We start from the raw sequence: 10,309 nt of genomic DNA, 5'->3' as shown, positions 1-10,309 counted from the left end.
CTTATAACTGGAAGTTTATACCTTATCCACCTTCACCCAATTCCTTTCCCCCTTCACTCCCATTCCCCCCAACCCATTTTTTTTTTTTTTGAGGAAGATTAGCCCTGAGCTAACATCTGCTGCCAATCGTCCTCTTTTTGCTGAGGAAGACTGGCCCTGAGCTAACATCCATGCCCATCTTCCTCTACTTTATACATGAGATGTCTACCACAGCATGGCTTTTGCCAAACGGTGCCATGTCTGCACCTGGGACCCTAACTGGTGAACCCTGGGCCGCAAGGAAGCGGAACATGCGAACTCAACCGCTGCGTCACCGGGCCAGCACTCATGATTCTTTTTAAGGGGACAAAACTTGTAGGGGAAGTTAGGTAGTTTATGGAAAAAAAAATCAACTTTTTTTGTACTTACATCATATTTTGAACCTTATAACATTAATGAGATTTGTACTGGAGGATTGGAAAGTGATGGCATATAACAGATATCAACCAATCTACTGACTGAAATTAGCACTCCAGATATTAGCAGGCTCTAACACTGGCTATAATAAGGAGTCTTGCTAGTGTCCTATGTGTCAGAATGGAAACAGTACTGTGATTGTGGTCCAGAGCACCCAAAGGACACAGTGCTTGAACCACAGATGTCCCTGTTCCTCACTGCAACATGGAAAACTTGGCAAGCACACTTGGATTTGCAATTAAAATTGTAGCAAATTAACTTGTGTATTGAGAAATGTTCCTGTAATCAGGAAAGATATTTATTTTCTAAAATTTGCTTTCTTCTTCTTCTTCTTTTTTGTTGAGGAAGATTAACCCTGAGCTAACATCTGTTGCCAGTCTTCCTTTATTTTACATGTGGGTCACCACCACAGCATGGCTGATAAGTGGTGTAGGTCCACACCTGGGATCCAAACCCACTAACGCAAGCCGCTGAAGTGGAGTATGCTAAACTTAACCACTAGGTGAGGGGGCCAGCCCCTGCTTTATTCTTATTTAGAAAAAGAAATGATGTGGGAAAGTATTGTAGGCTTTTTGGTCTGTCTCTTACATTCTTTACAACTATACTTAAATGAAGTAGACTACTCAAATTCTTTAATAAATTAATATAAATTCTTAACTGGTTTAAACAAAAGTTACCATTATTATGAGATCATCTGAGCTGTAAGAGATGTCTTTTACTTACGATAATAAAATCTTGCCATAAGTGGACAGGTGAAGCTTTTAAAAAGTCAAGATTAAAATGTGGGATCACAGTATGCAAGATTTGTGAATTGCCTGTTGGACCTATGCATCTAGTTGGCAAGAGAGATCTGGAGACATAATCCAGATCCATCCTGGTCCCAACCGCAGTTTGATGCTACCCGTGGCAGCTATCCACAACAGCTTAACTCCACAGTGGTGGGATTTCCAGGAGAGGCCCAATGATTCTAGGAATCTTCTGGTTATTTGACTCCTGTTTCACTGGATCTAACTCGGGGGAAATTCCTCTAGGAAGATACTGAGGATGCAGGAAGTCAGTCTTCACTTTATCACCCGCTTTACAAGACAATGCTGCCTGTCATTTCCAAGGAAACTTTTACCTGTTCTTTGAGAAAATAGTAGGAACCAACTGTCAATTGCTTCATGTAGGAATTTGCGTTATCTTGGTGCCATATTGTTAAAGGACTTTACCTTAAATTGAAACATACGAAAAGTGACAGAGGACAAGAGAAAAATTCTGCGGCATGGTTCCACATGATTCTTCCATGTATTTTATTATAGTGTTAAGAGAATGGACAACCAGCACAATGACAAGAAATGTGCTGTGTCTTTGGGCATGGATTCCTCATCGAAATGGAATGCCTCTCTACTTCTCTTCTTGTGTGAAATAATTGGGTTAACACCACGGCTCACTGCCTGTAGAGACTGAACACAGGGCCCTTTGTATTGTTTAAATTGAGCTTTCTCTTGAGCATTTTCTACAGTTCCTGAGAGAAGAGTGTTTCTCTGTTACAATTATTGTTTTTAAAAGCACTATTATACTTTTAATACATAAAATTGTAGAGAAACTTAAAACTACCCACAATCTCATCACCCAAAACAATCAAGTTATTTTTTAAAGGAATATATAAATGTGTTTCAAATATTCAAACAATGCTGAGAATAATAAAATGAAAGTTAACGTCTTCTTTCCTCATCTTCTCCCCCAAAGTAATCACTATTAGCTATTATTAAATTTCTTTCATTTTCTTTCAGTTGCATGTATATATCTGAACAGTTCTGCATTTTTCTTTTTGCACTTAATAACCTAGTTTGGAAATCTTTCTGTATCAACACCTGCACATACAGATACACCTCACTGAAAAAACTACATGGAAAAAATTATTCCTTGTCTTAGCACAGTTTCCCCTCAAGGGCAGAGCCTGAGATAAAGGCTTTTGTACTGCAGTCTATTGGAAGTGACTCCAGGGATCACAAATGAGGGGTAGAAGAAGTGTGGTGGCCAACCTCCAAGATGGCCCCCACCTCTTGGTGTTCACACTCTTGTGTGAACATTGCACTAGGGTTGATCTATGTCATGGAGAGCACACAGCAGGAGTGATGGTACGTCCCTTCCAGAACTAGGTCATAAAAGACACTGGGGCTTCCTGCTTGCATTCTTCCTTGTCCTCGCTCTTGGCTTACTCACTCTGGGGAAACCCGGCTGCCAGGAGGTGAGCAGCAGTCCCCGTCGTGAGGAACTGAGTGCTCCTGCTCACACCACATGAATAAGTTTAGATGTGGATGCTCCAGCCCCAGGCAAGCGTTCTGAATAATGCAGCCCTGGCTGACATTTGAACTGCATCCTCATCAGAGACCTTGAGCCAGAACCACCAAGCTGAAGCTGCTTCTGATTTCTTGACCACAGAAACTATGAGAATAAACATTTGTTGCTTTAAGTCACTAAGTTTTGAGGTAATTTGTTACGTAGCAATAGATAAGTAACACAGGAAGTCAGTCAGGGAGGGAGGGAAAGTCAGTGTAAGAATGTGTTGGTTGCTGCTACGGTCAACTGATGCTTCACACAGCAGGACCTACTTAGGAGCCTTATGAACTGCCTCTCAAGGGGGAAGCATCTCCATCAGCCCCATCCTTCCTTCCAGCACGATCAAGCACCTTGGGTAAGCACGCTTTGTGGGTGTTAACTCTAATGCTTCCAGGATACACATGTGTGAATGCTAAGTGATAATGTCTATTGCTTAATTCTATATGAATTTATAAATTATTTTTAATTAAGAAAACTATCTTTTCTTTCAATTTGCAGTCCATTAAATTAATAAAAGCTTGTATATTCTAATTGAGAAGACTAAAGGGAATCAAAAGCATTTCAGGTCTCCACATTGTTCATCGACATCTCTCAGGTCCCTTTGGAGTCTGTGATCAAGCAAAGCGAGACAAATTTAGCACTTGGGGGCCCATTAGGTGCTGAGATGAATCACCACTTCCTTCTGCACATCAGAAATTGCAGTTGAATTCAACTGCGAGAAGCGATGAAACGTTGGTATTTTTCTTTTAGTTTGGATTTTGTACTAATTTTCTTTGAGGATGTGACTTCTCAAAATCGCGTCTTTATTTCTTTGAGGTCAATTTGAAATGTATGATGACATTAAACTTGCTCCAGGAAAACAAGATACTGCTCAAATGGGACATTCTGATTTTGTGAATCTTTCTTTTCTGAAATTGGATGGAGAAACCTGTTGGCAGAAAGAGCCTTTAAAATAAAAGCAGTGACTCAACTTCGGAAGTAGAGCCAGGTTCTCAGGCTGAAGGCTGCTGGGGTGGGCAGAAACAGAACTCATTTCAGGAAAGTACCGGAAGTTACTTAATGCTGCTTATGAGTCAGAAGAGAGTAGAATCGGTTATGACTGAACTCTCTTATCTAGTTACACCTATGAATATGCTTTAATAAGTGTGTGTAAAACATGTATGTGTGTCTTTTTAATTGTCTGTGTTCTATGTTTTGCTTTAATAGGAGCCCCCCACCCCCATCCTTCCCCTGCGTTTTGAGTGCTTATAGTAATGAGTCACTGCCGCCTATTGCTTTGAAAGTAAGAACTTTCTAGGTCAGAGATTTTAAAAAATACATGTCAGTATACATTCCCCCTTTATTCACTACCCTTCATGGGATCACTTATAAGTGTACGTAGTTCAGAGAATGCTTGATCGGGGAAAGAAAAAAGATAACCTGTGTTCACAATACTTCTGCTGTGTGCTAGGCATTTGTACACTATTTTATTTAATCCATAAACAGGTATTATGCCTCACTCTGAAAAATGTGAAAATGGTAACAGGGGTTAGGTACGTTAAGAGCCTTCTCCAACATAAACTTGGAAGTGGAAAATGGAATTGGAGCCGGGGTTTGCCTGAACACATCACTCGTGATCTTTCTACCACATCATATTTCCTCCAAGTCCTTGCAATCTTTGCCTTCGCAAGGTCCAACACTGTGGCATCGGCCAGGTCACCACCTCTTTGTGTTATTTTTTCTTCTGAAAAATAAGATACTTAAAGAGCTCTGAAAGCCAGGCAGTTCCAACAATATTTAACTTCATTTTATTTTACATCAGGCCTTCTCAGATTCTGACCACTGAAGATAAAAATGCTAAATAATATTCGTAAGCCATGCTCGACTAGACCTGCTGCTATTCGGACACTCATCACTGCCCTATTTCTCAGAGACTTGTCCGTTTGTTTGGATGTTTAGAAATATTTTCTGCAAGCAGAGAGGCCTCGGGGAATCTGCACTCAGGAATAAATTCAGATTCTTTTTATCTGCCTGTGGGCCTTCCTTTGTTGTCAAAGGCCAAAATGTCTTTGAAAAATTTTAGGAAATTCAGCTAGATAAAACTATTCCACTAGTGAGAAAAGAGACATATTTGGAGCTTCTCGCTTCCTCTTTCCATCTTTGGGAGGAAAGAGGAATTGGCCAACAGCTGGAAAAAGCAGGATATCACCCCAACACTCTTATAGTCATCTCTGTATCTGTAGATTGTGCCACCTTAACCATAAAAGGTGCTGCTATGTGAGGAAGGTAGGTGATATTTCTGGCAGTTTAAAGCTAAGTTATTTTGTTGGAGGTGGTCTTTGATATAGTATTAAAAGATAGTATTTCCTGATGCCATTTCTACTTTAATAGGACTTTAATAATTCTGTTTTCTTCCCTGGAAGAGAAAGAACCAAATTTACAAAAGGCACCAGGGTGACAGAAACCTTCTTGCAATTGTTGATGAACAGCTGTCTTAAAAAAAAAATTCTAATCAACTCTGTCCCTTTTGGTCTGTTAGTCAATCCACGTTTTTTAAAAGATCCATTTTGAATATCAAAGAAATAGAAAATGTGATCACTGCCAATTTCTGTTTGATAAACCAGTGGAGAAAGTTAAAAGAGCAAATGGCAATGAAGCAAAAATTAACACAGGACAACTGCATGCAAAGAGGATTTCTTTCCTTCCTTTTTTTTGTTGAGGACGATTCTCCTTGATCTAATATCTGTTGCCAGTCTTCCTCTTTTTGCCTGAGGAAGATTGTCCCTGAGCTAACATCTGTGCCCATCTCCCTCTATTTTGTATGTGTGATGCCACCACAGAATGGCTGATGACTGGTATGGGTCCGCGCCCAGGATCCGAATCTGAGAACCTGGGCTGTCGAAGTGGAGTATGCCAAACTTAACCACTATGCCTCGGGGTTGGCCCCCACAGATGATTTCTTAAGGGTCTGTGCATGTCACTCCTAGCCTTCTTTGGATTGAACAACATAAAGTAAGAATGCATGTATGAACTTTTGCTTTCTGGTTACATTTCTCTCCTTAAAATTAGAAGCCAAAATTCAGTGCTTAGGTTCTGAGGGCAACTTGGCACAAAACACATTGGAATCAAAGACAACTTTTTGCTAAATAGAATTGGTTAGATTCTAACAATAAAAATCTCATGTTTCTAAGTAAAATCAAGACAGCTGTTGAGGCACAATAATTAACCCTCTCATCCTGTAATTGGATTTTTTTACTTTGATTTTTAGGTGAGGAAGATTGGCCCTGAGCTAACATGTGTTGCCAATCTTCCTCTTTTTGCTTGAGGAAGATTGTCCCGAAGTTAACACATATGCCAATCTTCCTCCACTTTGTATATGGGACGCTGACACAGCATGGCTTGATGAGTGGCATGTAGGTCTGTGCCTGGGATCTGAACTCACGAACCCTGGGCTGCTGAAGTGAAGCAGACGAACCCAACGCCTACCCCACCAGGCTGGCCCCATAATTGGATTTTAAGAACTTAATCTGGTCAAAATATAGGAGAAATTGAATAGGCTCTTTTTATTTAAATTAGCCCCCAAATAATTCTGTGAGGCAGAGCAAAGGAATTACTAGAGAGCTACAAAATAAAAAATAAACAGTATTACTAGTACAAAGACTACTAGTAATGATTACTACTAGTAATTATTATAATTTATAATGCCCCACCATGTGCCAGACACTGTGCGTCTGAAGAATTGTTTCTTGGCAGAGGTGAGTGTCCGTTTTCTTTCCACTCTTCCCATTCTAGTTTTTCCTTCTAGAACTATTTACAAATTAGCCTGATGTTCTTAATAGTGGCACACGGCCAGTGAGTAACATTTTGCAGTATTAAATAATTCATAATCATGTGAAATTCATACTGATATTTTACATTGGCAACAAGCTGACATGGCAACCTTGAATTCTAGAATTGTGTTTTTTGGTATAAGGAAACTTAATTATATTTTCAAACAACCAAATAAAACTTCAGCCTGATTTAAATATTTTGATGTGAATATTTGATTCACTAATTTCATTTTGCATTTTAATCCTCATGGTTGCAAATATCAAGGAGAAAATTAACAAAACATTTATGAAAAATAATTTTAATTTTTTGATTTTTTACATTTACTATAATTTATATTTGTTGAATATATTATTTTAATATCTTAATTTATTAGTTTAATAATTATTATATTAGTTTATATTTTTATATATTATGTATTTTTATAATATTATATAATCATTATATTATAGTTTAATAATTATCATATTAATAATTAATATTTAATTTAATAATAATTATTAACATAGTTTACTATATTGATATATTTGTTTAATATATATCAAAATATTAAAATTTTGTACAATTTGAATAAAATTATATTTATTTTTTAATCATTTAGGTCCTGTCAATAGAACACAAGTTATGAAGCAATTTTGATGACAGGAACATAAGTAGCAGCTTTACTGAAATGCCAAAAAAATGGAATTAATATAAAATTATTTACAATTTGTATGTTGTCTTGATTTTATTACTCATCCAAATATTGTCAAAATAATACTCATATAGAGCAATCAAGATTAAATCCATACATCTTTGATATTTTTCCAATAAACTACAGCTTTATGTGTATTTTTTTGTGGTTGTTATGATGAATGCATATTCGCTGGGGTAGAAATATAAAACTCATTTTATTTGTTGCTGTTATTTGCAGCTTCTAAATACTTAGTCATAGTAAGTTGACCTCCATTTGTAATCTTGCCCAGGGCCCTGCAAATGTTAGGGGCGGGCCTGGGGTGAGGCACTTGACTTCTGGAACATTCGCCAAATCCCAGACTCTCGTGCTGGACACAGAGATCCCCTAATCTGACTCCATTATTTTACTGCTGGAGGAACTATGATGATTGGCTGCAACACTACCCCAAACCGTAATGCTTTCTGCGTGCCACCAAGAAATGGAGGGCCCCCGGAGCAGGCAGAGGGGCGTGTCCTTGTGTTCGGCTGGAGGACTCCCGGGTCCTCTCTGGCAAACAGCTCACTCATCTTAGACTGACAGCATGGGCCGTGATAGCCCATTGTATGAAGTTAGCCTTATGCCTGAGGCTCGCAGGCAACTCACAGTGGCAGCGGGCGTCTAACCAGGAGCCGTCTCTAACTGCCAACTCTCTCTTTCTCTAACTTAGGTATCTTTTAACAAAACATTGCATTTGCACATGTATCAATACAAGCTAATTCTAAAAGGGTTAATTATAAAGATACTTGAGGCCACCTCTAGGGACAGTGCAGTATCCTGGGGCTAGAGGCAGCCAAATTGGTACCACAAGGGGTTGGTGACCAGATCTAGGGGAGAGATTCGCGTGGAGATGGCTGCCTGAGAGGAGCAGTGGCCTCGGTGGAGGGATACATGCAAAGTGACCTCAGAAGGAAGGAGCTGGGAGAATAATTCCCTAATCTCACTCACCTACTTTTTCTCCAAGTCTCTGACCAGGGATCCCACTGGTCAAACCCAGATGGAAGTCAGAGGGCGCAGAAACCCTGAAGATGTAGTTTCTAACAGTCAGTCTCCTGGGGCAGAAAGCTCGTGAAAAGTGGTAGAAATGGATTTGTAGGGGCAAATGGATGGTATTTGGCACAGCAAGTGAGGCTTTTTAACATTTATTTTGGATCTGTTGATTGTCTTGCTGAGCAGAACAAGTACCAAGAAGCAGTGGATGGAGGGACTAGCACATTGGAAGACCTGGCCGAGCAGTGCCCCTGCTTAGGCCCTGCCCTTCAGGGGGGCCTTGTGCTTTGCAGTGCCTTCCTCAACAATTTCTAAAACCCTGCTGATGCTGGGACCAGAGCTGTCCCGGCAGGGCGCTCTGAACACAGCTCAGGACCTGCGTGGGCCTGGCCTTTGTTTCTCTCCTTCAGGGCTCTGCTCTATCCCGCACACAAGGGAGCATCAGATGCTCTGAAGAGCCCTGGGACTTGTGTCGTGGGATTGTCCCCCGTCCTCCTGGCCAGGCCCCAGTTCCAGGAGTCAGACAAGTGGATCACTTTGCTGACTAGTGTATTTCTCTTATGGGATCACATGAAATTGGGCCACCAGCATGGTGGTAACACATTGACTCTTTGTGACTCTCAATCAGGTGAGACACACAATAAATTCAGGACTCTGTTTTAATGCTGATCTTTGGTCTCGAGTTGCATGTGTGGCCTGTGGCACGGCTCTCACATGTCTAGTTTTCAACCAAGGTGCCATCTCACATCTGTAGACCTCAAGAGTGGTGGGCAGGGCAGAAGGCCTCGTTGGCTTGTGGTCCCACCACTGTTGGCACCCAGAGCAGTCACCCCACCCCCTCGGCAGGCTCCACGCCATATGTTAGTCAGTGCCCCAGATCAGACTGCACTTATCTGTCTGACAGTGTTCAAGAGCAATGCACTGCAGTGCCAGCAGGCCCCTCCGTTCCATGTCCTCTCTTGTCTCTGATTGGTGTTGTGATGTTGTGCTCTCCGGTCTGTCTTGGACCATGCTGATACGGATGGGCAGTCCTCGCACAATGGGACCGCCCTTCTCATTCCACTTACTAGCCCCTTGCCTGTCTTTCTTGCTGGCAACAGTGTGGGGAAGGCAAAGGTACAGGTGACACTGCAAAAGAGAACATTCTAGGAAGACAATGATTATGGCCTTAGGAGTTTAATGTAAGATGTGTCGTTCTATATTTAAGCTACAAAGTTCTGGATGGTAAATTTAGCATCCCCATAATATAAATTATTGTTCTCATTTTGCTGCACAGATGAGGCTTCTTCAACAAAGCACAGAAACAAACTTTCTGAGAGTCATGGGAAGCCAGCTTTCTTGGGCAGCACGATTGATCACACAGCGTCAAATGCAATGATGTAACCAGCATTAAATAACTGGTATGGGACGAGTGCAGAGGCAAGAAGTGCTATATTTTCCCCACATAAACCGGTTCTAAATATCCATGGCATTGTGAGTTACAAGAACACTGCTACCATTTGCTTGTGGTGAGAGAGATGAAAAATGAGCCAAAAACTGCTCATTTGTCAATAAAGAACATGAAAAGATGGTTCCTGGATCCAGACAGGAAGAGATGATGCCTGGACACCACAAAGAATCTTTATTGAAGTGATTGGACAGTAAACAAATACATCTGTACCTCTTCTCTACCCACTGTTCTAAGTCCTCAATAAAACACCATACCTCTCATGGGTCTGTGAATCCTATAATACATTTTTAATCAAAATGTTAATATACACAGGAGATCAACAAAAATTATTTACCTGGGTCCTGGACGCCCTGGAAGGAGCTCTGTGGAGGACCATATAAGTATCTTCCCCACTTCGTGTCCAGGAACAGGGGCAAGGCTAATACTGGGTACAAAGGAAGTGTGATGCTGAAGTCGTGAAAAGATTGCTGGTCCCAAAGGCAGAAACCGGGGTTCAAGTCTGGGCTGCCTCGTACTAGCTATGTGGCCCCTTGTAGGCGAACTTGACACCACAAATCCTCAGCTTCATC

The 10,309-nt window shown here is 40.8% G+C and overlaps 1 long non-coding RNA gene across 1 annotated transcript; it reads left to right on the top strand.

Moving 5' to 3' along the window:
* Positions 1 to 2,718: 2,718 nt before the first annotated feature.
* LOC103546302 (uncharacterized) lies at positions 2,719 to 10,000 on the top strand. The gene is made up of 2 exons (XR_011537226.1): positions 2,719 to 3,136; positions 9,567 to 10,000. It is a non-coding gene; the product is annotated as an uncharacterized lncRNA (long non-coding RNA).
* Positions 10,001 to 10,309: the final 309 nt, after the last annotated feature.

This window comes from Equus przewalskii, chromosome 2 (assembly GCF_037783145.1).
Source record: "Equus przewalskii isolate Varuska chromosome 2, EquPr2, whole genome shotgun sequence".
Lineage (NCBI taxonomy): Eukaryota > Metazoa > Chordata > Mammalia > Perissodactyla > Equidae > Equus > Equus przewalskii.
This window is presented reverse-complemented; position numbering and strand designations above follow the sequence as displayed.